The sequence below is a fragment of the Polypterus senegalus genome, chromosome 11 (assembly GCF_016835505.1).
Source record: "Polypterus senegalus isolate Bchr_013 chromosome 11, ASM1683550v1, whole genome shotgun sequence".
Taxonomy (NCBI): Eukaryota; Metazoa; Chordata; class Cladistia; order Polypteriformes; family Polypteridae; genus Polypterus; species Polypterus senegalus.
In genome coordinates, this window is record NC_053164.1 from 23280009 (window position 1) to 23289070 (window position 9062).

The following is a 9062-nucleotide window of genomic DNA, read 5'->3' on the forward strand; positions in this document are numbered from 1 at the left end:
GGATACAGATGAGTCCGTGTCTACGAGGAGACGCACCGAATACGGTTTAGAAGCATTTGCTTGAATTATAACACAACATGAAATTTTTCCAGGCCGGTTTGTACCATCATTCACACACAAAATGGTAGTTTCTGGAACCTCAATACCTCGAACTCGGTCTTGTGTAGGTGAGCGACATACACGAGAAAAATGTCCAGATTTACTGCAGCTTCTGCACGTAGCCGACGCAGCCAGACACTGTGGAGCATTTGCGAGATGTGCTTTGGATCCACAGCGGAAACACGACCGATTCTTATTGGAGGTAATAGGAGTGCCAAAACTAGGCTGTACGCGGGCCTGACCATCGCGGCGTCGTGTAGATAGCATCGTGCTTTGAACTGCATCGACTGAAGCTGGAGAAGAGGCCGTCAGGATCCCTGCTTGGTTTTTAGCAGCTTCAATTTGCGAAGCGAGCATCACCGCTTTTTCAAGAGTGAGGTCATGTTCAAATAATAACTTCTCGCGGACACGTGGACAGGCTGCCTTTTCTACCAACTGGTCCCGTAACATTTCATCAGTTTTATCTTTAAAATCACAGGTAGATACAAGATCTCGTAACGCAGAAATATACTGAGCCACAGTTTCGTCATGTCGTTGGGCTCTACTACGAAATTTATGGCGTTCAACAACCACATTGCACTTGGGCAGAAAATGCGCCTTCAACGCTGCTACGGCCTCTGCGTATGTGTTACCTGTATTTGGTAATGTACAGAAAAGTCTGTGTCCTTCAGTGCCCAAACAGTGCAGAAGCAAAGCTCGTTTCCTGGCTTCCGTCCAGTTGTCTCCATCTGCCCCAATAACAAGTAAATAATTTTCAAATATTTTCATCCACGTATCAAACGGAAGCGTGGGCTCTCCTGGACAGGGAAGAAAAGCAGCTGGTAGTGGAACAGTAGAAGCGTTTATCATTGCTTAGAACCCTGCTCGTCGCCAATTTTGTTATATACTGATTAGTACACAAAGAAGTCTTCAAATCCTTCTTTATTATAGAAAAGCCTCTCCCATACAATCTTCTTCCGGGAACTCTCTTCATCCCTCTTCCAGTTCTATTTATATACAGTATATATTTATACAGTGCCCCTTACTGCCCAAATTAAACAACATTAATACCACAACATAACAAAGTGCTCGCCTCGCTTGTGTTATTATCGGCTAAGCGAGTTTTGCGTTTCCTCGGAGGCGGAGCCCTTACCCCGATTCCACCTCTCACTTCTGGGCCGTACAGACACACACACACAGTTCCACGTGTAGACCTTTATATATAAGACAAGAAAATGATCACGAGCGTCATGCATTTTGTGGCTCTTTAATGACGTCGGAACAGAATGATCAGAAGCACAAGTAAACGGAGATTTTTTTTTTTTTAAAAGAAACCCGAGGTTTCTGTCTTAAACGGGTTACTCAACGTGTCCCTCGTTAAAATAAACAAAAAAAAAAAAACAAAAAAAAACAAATGGCAAACTGTACCAAGGGTTCCTTTCAAAGAAATTAAGAAAGCTGGTGAGTGTCACGTTATTTATTTCTTTTTGAAACAAACTGTTAACTGAGCACTTAGAAGTAAAGTAGCTTAACATAGAAATTAAGACCAAGGTTAAACAGTGCGATTAAATGACGTTTTTTTGTTAACTGCAATTATAAACGGCTAGTTTGCTTGCTGTGTATACTGTATAGATAAACTACTATTTATGGAAATGTAATATGCCTATAACAGGGGATATCAAAGTCGGTCCTGGTGGCCCTCTGTGGCTTCAGGTCTTTGTTTCAACCAGATTAATAGTAAGTGACCACAACTGGTAACGCTGATCTAATTTAATTAGATGGTAGTTTTCTTTTCTATTCTCTTATTCTACATTCAGAAAAAGCACAGCAGCACATTTTTTTCCATTTATAAGAAGCTTAGAAATATTTCTATTTTTGCTATGGTTTTAAATGCTTGACTCTCTTTTCATTATATTGTCCTATCTCTGTGCAGTTGTCTCCTTTCATTGTATTTTAATAATGAAAATTTAAAAACGAGCAAAGCAGACACCCAGGCAAACACTGAATCACGAAAGGCTGCAACTACTTTAGCGTCAGACCCACTAATTGGTAAATAATGGATTAATTAAACAATTAGAAAAGTAGAATGAAAATCAAGACGAAAATATTTTTAAAAAGAAAAACTACATTATTCCCATATAACTGCTTAGTACGTTTTAATATTACTTTTAACCAAACTTAGTTTTCTAATTTCTATATTGTTTCCAAAACAGGGAATCTGGGAAATTAACAGTTCACTTAATTAGCCCAGGACTCTAATTAAAAACAGAAGCTGGTTGGAACAAAAACGTGCAGCCACAGTGGGTCCCCAGGACTAAGTTTGGGAACCGCTGGTCTATAAGAAGTATTGCTGTTAATCCCACACAAAATGAAACATAATAGGTAGGCTTTTTTTTTTTTTTTTGTATATGACGCGGCTACGCCGTTGCTTAAGCGGCGTATATTCACATTGACTATGTCGACAGTTTTTTTCCCCTCTTAGTTTCCAGACGCTCCCCACTTTTAGAGATTTATTAAATAACTGTTTTTGAATTTTACTTTCTCATATACGAAGTATAAGGAAAGTATTGTAATCATCCAAAAAAAATTGACATTGAGATTTTGAGGAATCTCCACGTTTTTAGACCTCCGAGTCTGAAAATACTATTTTTGGAATTATGTTTGTATGTACAGTATGTAAACATAACTTGAGTGCGCTTTCACTTCGGTCAACAAAATTTTGCATACAAGTATCAGGTACAAAACATAGATTTCTATCAACATTTGAGCTATTTGATAACCGGAAGTGGTACTTTACCTTTTATTCATGCACTTGCAGAGTGTGATTTATTCAACTTTTAAAATAGTTCAATATATTATTAATTTGATTTGTTGTTGATGGTTCTTTAATGTACATAAAATAAAACTGTAATTGCCTTGTGGCTTACTCAAATATCCATCCCCATATCTGAGTATACCAGAAAGTGTTTAAATTGAGTGATTCACGGTTTGTCAGTTGTTTGTTATTAACTTTGTATTAAGATTATTCATGTTTATTTGAAATAAGATTTTATTTTATACACAGTTAATCATATTGCATATGTTTTTTTTATCTAAGTGGTATTTTTTTTTTTTATTTAATCAGTTAAAATTTCTCCCAGGTGAAGTTGGGTTAGTGTAATTAACAGCTGAGCAGGAGGACGAAGAGGAGGCGGTAGGCGTGAAGAGTATAGAGAAGGGGCATGATACTGGAGTGTCTGAGTTTTTAATACTGTTTTAGTTTTTACTTTAGTGATGGGAAAATGAATGACTTTCTTCTGCCGAAGAAGATTTGAAGCCTCAGCCTCAGTATGAATGATGATGACATCTGGTGGTTAACTGAGGCCAAGGCAAGGTCTCGAGCACAAGTGAAGCAGCACTCACTGTTTCAGTCTCATGTCACCAGTACAATGTCAGAAAAGTCTATGTTCATTTTATTCTGGTAAGATTCTTTTCTATTTATACTATGTAATTAATACACATTCATTAGACATTATAGTCTGAATCCGAAACACTGGACTAAAAAGACATGCCAGAGATATTTCCTGCTGCAGCTTTACAAGTGGTGACGCAGGTGTCTCAACATGGATGACGTTCTGTTGTTGTAAGACGACTCTTGTGTGCATAGCAAACACCACACCTACACAGTATTGTATAATCGAGACAATAATTTTATCATTTCATTTAACAGTTTAAGAATAAGATTCTAATCGGAACATAAAATGTAGACCATAAGGAGGCAACATATTCTACGTTATTCGGTGGTATGAGTGCTCCCACACTTTTGAATGCCGTATTCTGCTGTTAGTCGCGATCTGTTACCAAAGCGTGTTCTCTCTCTCTCTCTCTCTCACCTGTTAATTTAGCATCAAACTGATGAAGTGTGCTGTGCAGTACTGATGACATTTGAAGCTTCAAACGTCATGGGTCACGTGACGGCAGTGTTTTGTCAAGCTCCAGCACAGTGATTCGACTTGCTGCGCTTCAGATTGACTGACATAAGCTTTGCTATCACTTTCCCATGTCTACATTAACATTTCAGCTATTAAGATGTTATGTTTATTTATACTGAAAATGGACAGTCTTGCAGGGCCCAAATTGAGGTTTGTATTGAGAAATGGACTCGGGTCAGCAAGGTGACCTATGGACTTTTGGACCCTGGTTTACTAAGAATTCATGAGGCTTGGAGGTTTTCTTGTGTTATGTTAAGGCACAAGCTGGTAGAGAGGACTGAAGTGGAACCTGGCTGGAGGAGTGTTTCAGTGAAACAAATCTGGTAACTTCTAATTTTTAAGCTAAGTGCTTCGTGAAGTAGGAACCTGACCATGGATAGTGTTGGAAGGTTTCTTGAGTATGGTGGGCTCTTTCCAGTTCCTAAAGGAGATGTTTTTCCTCTTCATATTGGTAGACCTGGTGCCAACTTTGATGGAGCAACCGTTGCAGTTTCAGCCCGATTTTAGTTGGGGAATCTGTAGTTTCAGTGTGTGGGACCTGAAAAGGAACCTGGGGAGAAATAAATATGAAAACAGTTTGATATAGTAAGGCCCCAGTGCTTATTGTATTATCACTAGGTGGTGTAGTTGGCCTATAGTGGACATGCATGTTTTTGGGTTACATTTTGTGCCTTTTAAAGTTGGGAGAAACTAACCTATCTTTAGCTCTTAGTGTCATTCTTCTGCATCTTTAAATGAAAACGTTCCACAAATGACCTTAGTTAGCTGCTGCTCCTGTCAGCTTCCTAAAAATGTTTAGCTCAAGGACAATTTTAATAAAAAAAAAAAATGTGAATTTACTCCAAAAATGTGTTGCCCGAGGCTGAGAAAATGACACACCGGAAGGCGGGGGATTTGTGTCGGAGCGAATAGGTTAGGTACCTACCAGCAAGGCCGTGGCTTGGGGTGGAGAGATGTTCAGAGTGATGGAAGGGGTCACAAAAGAAGATTCTATAACGCTAAAGAAGTTGTACAAGTGAGAATAGCCGGAGAAGGGGTGCCAGATGGGTGATAACCATGGTTAAAAATTTCTGGGGGAGTTGTAAAAATAGTCTGATACGCTGCGTTGCGTTTTTTGATATTTTAAATTCTCTCTCTCTCTCTCTCTCTCTCTCTCTATATATATATATATATATATATATATATATATATATATATATATGAAGCAGACAATGGCCGACCGGTGAGATGGACCATGTTGTTGAACTCCAGGCTCTCAACATCCAAGTCCAGAAACTCCTGTCCAGACAGAGGCACCTGAGGGATTTGAAGGCTTGTCTACTGGAAAAATCCTCCCCAACATCTGAAATTGCCTCAGCAAATTGTGGCTCAGTAACATTGACTCTATGCTGTGCTGCTCACTTTCAAGGCCAAGTGAGTTTTAATTCTGCGCCTCATCGTCGGAGCAACAACATCATCAATGAAGATCTCTGCCTGTTTCAGCTATGCGTGCAGGGATTTAAAGCTAGATCACCTCCATCTGCACAGGCAAGCATCTCCACCCAGAACCATTTCAACCCTCTCTGCTCCCCAAGTTTGCTTTCAACCCCGGGTGATGTATTTGTGATGGGAGATTCTATTGTACAAGACTTAAACATCTCATCCCCTAATCAAATTTGTTGTCTCGTTTTCCTGGTGCTCACGTTCAAGATATTATGAGAAGAGCGCCAACAGTCTAAGAGGCACAAGAACAAGGCAGTGGGATGCATTGTAATACACGCCAGGGTAAACGACGTGAGATACTGACAGTTGGAGATTCTCAAGGTGGACTTCACAGCATTAACCTTCCTCTTGTGTTAGGGTCAGCACCGACCTGTTTTACTTTTTAAATGCATAAAAATACTACCTAATTTTGTTTATTGCATCAAGGCTTCTTGACTTTGTCAGGAATCTGTATTTTAATTAAAACAAAAAAAATTGTACTAAATTATAAAATGCTCTGGTAAAAATTATTACCTTTGTGTTGGTAGGGTCAGTTTTGACCCAGTTATAATTTAAGGTTGTAAAACAATAGTTAGGGTCAAAACAAAAATCATAAACACCCTTTGAGGGGCTTCTCTCTTTGCCTGTGTGTCTCCTTACCTGAACAAACAAAACAAACTAGAGAAAAATCTGACAAGCATGCTCCCATTAGGGATGTCTGGGAAATGTGGGTGCAGCTCCTTCCACTGATGTTCAACCCAGGGCCAGAGGTAACAGTAGATGAACATTTTGTCCCTTTCCGTGGAAAATGCCCTTTCCGGCAGTACATACCTAGTAAGCCAGGGAAACGTGCCATAAAAATTTGGGCAGCCTGTGATGCAAAAACCAGCTATGCATGGAATGCAGATTTACACAGGCAAACATGCAAGTGGCATTCCTGAGAAAAATCAAGGAAAACGTGTAGTCCTCGATATGACTACTGGACTGCGGGGTCACAATATCACATGTGACGATTTCTTTACCCGCTATGACCTTGGACAAGAACTTCTCAGGTGGAAACTTACCATGGTGGGCACAGTAAAAAAATAAATAAATAAATAAACCTGAGCTGCCTGCCGAAATTTTGCAGGTGAAGGACAGGGCTCCACTTTCTTCAAAATTTGCTTTTACAGACACCACCACGGTGGTTTCATATTGTCCAAAAAAAGTGTGATACTTATGTCCACTTTTCACAAAAACGCAGCTGTGTCATCAGTAAGTGACAAAAAGCCCAGAATTATCTTGGACTATAATAAAAACAAAGGTGGAGTGGACAACCTGGACAAGCTGACTGCCAACTACACTTGCCAGAGAATGACCAGGAGATGGCCAATGGTTGTGTTTTATAACATTCTAGATGTGTCTGCATAAAATGCATTTGTGTTGTGGACCCACATTCACCTAGGGTAGAACTCGACCAGAAAAAACAAGTGGAGAATGTTTCTTGAGGAGTTAGGAAGTTTCCTTGTCAAGGCACACATTGAGCAAAGGGAACAGGTGCCCCGGGACCCAGCCACTGCAGCCTTGGTCAGACAGCTGCAGAGCTCACGTAGCACTCCTTCCACACCGTCAGCAACACAAAGAGCATCAGTACCAGAATCCTGTTCGGCCAGCACTGCCTCAACATCAACCTACACAGCCACGGCCACAACCCCACTGAGGCCACCTCATTCTAAAAGAAAGAGCTGTCAGGTCTGCCCTAGCAATAAAGACAGAAAGACAAACGTACTCTGCTTCTACTGCAAAAAATATATTTGCAAAGAACACACTAAAAGTGTCACTTTTTGCCACACATGCATGTTCGTGCACACAAAGATGTTTTTTGGAACTAGTGCCTCATTTCTATTGGTTTGATTTGCTTGATTGTTTATTTGTTTGACCTTGCAAATCCACATTTTGAGATTTACTTGTTTAGCTTTCCATTTATATTAGTTATTTTTGAAAATATTTTTTTGCCTTTTTCTTTGAAATAAATATATACGGGTCAAATTTGACCCGTAACACCATAGATGTTACTATAGTAATTAATATTATAATAAAAAAAATATATAACAAAGTTATTTAAGAGATGTGTTCTAATACCCCTCAGTAATAGTCAGGTAACATAGCAACCTTTAATTTATTTAAATAATTCTCTTGAGGTTCATTTAATCATTTTTTAAAATTGAAAACGAGAGGTATGCTGTTAAAGTAAAAGCTCATGAGGTCACAGCAAAACTATTAAAAACATTCTTTTAATGGACAAGGAAGCATAACAAAGTAACCAAGAGGTAAGGAAAAAAAATTGGATGATAAATAATTGTTTTGAGGGTAATATGGCTGATTAAAGACACGGGTCAAAGCCGACCCGTTAACATAAGAGATAGTAACAGAAAGCTAACATAAGAGGAAGGTTAATTAAAGCCATGAAGGAGAGGACCCTGGCTGCAAGAATCTTCATCTCGAGTCCCTTACCACTTGTTAAAAGATCGAACGAGTATTACATTCTGCTGGCGTTCAACATCTTGCTGAAAGGCTTCTGCGAGGGACAAAACATCAGGTTCGTAGACAACTGGGACCTCTTCTGGGAGGTGCCACGTTTCTTCAAGTGGGATGGTCTGCATCCTAATAGGTTCGGCACCCCGGTCCTCTCTGAAAATATCTCTAAGGTAATTTGTCTCTCCTGACTCTTTATTACTCCTAACCCTTTCCATAATGCTTTGCTAGGACATGATAATTCTGTAAAAAATCTTCCAAATTGCACTGCATTAATACTCTAATAACTAACCTCAATGCATGTAAATCTAGACAGTGTGGCATAAATGCAAATAATTGAATTACAATTGCACCTCTAGATGAACAATGTGTGTTTTTAAATCTATAGTCTGTTTTTATAGTTTTAAGACAGAGTGGCTCTAAAAAAAAAACCAAATTCTATCTCAAATACCCATAATGCTCCTACAATTCAGTTCTGCTCTTTCGAGACATTAAATATGGCTTTATCAAATGATAGAGCATTAACTAACAAGACATTTTCCATCAATGATCTTATAAGTGATAGGAAAATTGATTTTATTGCACTAAGTGAAATGTGGCTTAGCTCTGATGGTGCGGCTGTTTTAACCAAATCGTCACTTCCGAATTACAACTTTGCTCATGCGGATCACCAGGGTAAGAAAGGCGGCGGTTTAGCAAACATTTACTCGAGCCGGTTAAAGTGTAAAGATGTCAGCTTTGGTAAATTTAAGTCCTTTGAGTATCTTGCCATTGCTGTTCATGGAGTTTCTCAGTGTCTAGTATTGTCCGTGTATAGACCTCCTAAATACAATATGGCGTTCTTTGAGGAAGTCTCAGACTTGGTGTCAATTATAATTACGAACTATGACACAGTTCTAATAGTTAGTGACTTTAACATTAATATTGTCAGGGACGTGCGGTCGGGGCCATCATGTAAAGTAAATAAAAAAAATAAATGATAACATAAAATGTGTCCACTGGTCTGTGCTATAAATTTATTTTCTGTATGATTCCAAT

The 9062-nt window shown here is 39.1% G+C and overlaps 1 long non-coding RNA gene across 2 annotated transcripts; it reads left to right on the forward strand.

Moving 5' to 3' along the window:
- Window positions 1-1273: 1273 nt before the first annotated feature.
- LOC120539746 lies at window positions 1274-5952 on the forward strand. Of its 2 annotated transcripts, none has more exons than XR_005635664.1 (3): window positions 1274-1539; window positions 3338-3538; window positions 5255-5952. It is a non-coding gene; the product is annotated as an uncharacterized LOC120539746 (long non-coding RNA). The 2 variants fall into 2 exon arrangements; XR_005635665.1 differs by having other exon boundaries at window positions 5258-5952.
- The last annotated feature ends 3110 nt before the right edge of the window (window positions 5953-9062 follow it).